The 1,143-nt window shown below is 34.4% G+C and overlaps 1 long non-coding RNA gene across 1 annotated transcript; it reads right to left on the reverse strand.

Moving 5' to 3' along the window:
• Positions 1–55: 55 nt before the first annotated feature.
• On the reverse strand, positions 56–1,133 carry LOC107181489. Its single transcript, XR_001512155.1, has 2 exons — positions 700–1,133; positions 56–561 (listed from the first exon to the last, which is right to left on the reverse strand). It is a non-coding gene; the product is annotated as an uncharacterized LOC107181489 (long non-coding RNA).
• Positions 1,134–1,143: the final 10 nt, after the last annotated feature.

The raw sequence follows: 1,143 nt of genomic DNA on the forward strand, positions 1-1,143 counted from the left end.
CAATATTATATTAGTTTTGGTGTACAACATAGTTATTCAACATTAATACAGCTAATAAAGTAAATAAGCTGTTGTTTTTAATGGACATTTTTGAAAAATGCATCGTTTTTCAGGAACATGTGTCTTGTGTTACAGTAGAAATCCTGTACTCTGCATTTAGCAGATGCTTAATAAATGCTGGCAGATTACATATAGTTAACTATATTACAAGAATTTTAGACAATGGTTCCAAGGAATGAGTATGTTGACAATGAACCAAAGTGCAAGAGCTTAGCAAGATCATTTGACTTTTCTAGAATATAAAAATCTTTAAGTCATTTTAGTTTGCATGATATACTTGTCACTACTGTTTTAGAGAAACAGAAGCTAAGTCATTTTCAAAGACTGATGAACAATCACCCATTATTTCTTGAAGTTGAATAACAGGAAACTGTACTTGTTTTTCAAACCATTTGGCAACTGTAAGAAGCTGCTGGTCACAAAATGCACGTCCAATAAACTGCAGTCCTATTGGCAACCCTTGGTTGGAGAGGGCCATAGGGACACTCACTGCTGGCAACCCTGAGTAAAAGAAAGAAACCATTGGTTGATTAATTCTCCATTCTAAGAAGCAGAGACCCCTTCTACTTTCCAGTGCTAGTAGATCCATGATAAGGCTTAAAAACCAACAAAAAGTATATGATATACATGCTTTTGTACCTTCCTTCGTTCACTTAATGATAAATGTTGACAATCACTGTTATTGGAACATCTTCATTCCTTTTTATAGCTGCATCTATTCCATTATGTGGGTCTACCATAATTTATTCAGCCATTTTCTATGGTTCGGCATGTAGGTTGTTTTCTGTGCTTAGCTATTTCACGTTATAGCCTAGTGAATTACTGTGTACATGTTTTCTGATATTCTTGAAAGTTTCTCAACGAAGATGACTGCTTCACCATATTTATCCTTTAATAAATATGTAATTAGATAATGCCAAATTCCCCTCCAAAAAAGCTGTACCATTCTGAACTCCCATTAGCAAGATTTTTTCCTGCAGCCTTGCCAATAGACTAAATGGTTGAACTTGTAAATTTTTCCAATTTGTTAGATGAGAAATAGTAGCTCAGGGTAGTTTTAATTCCATGTTTGAGCAGAGAAAG

Source organism: Myotis davidii, unplaced genomic scaffold (genome assembly GCF_000327345.1).
Source record: "Myotis davidii unplaced genomic scaffold, ASM32734v1 C63745712, whole genome shotgun sequence".
Lineage (NCBI taxonomy): Eukaryota > Metazoa > Chordata > Mammalia > Chiroptera > Vespertilionidae > Myotis > Myotis davidii.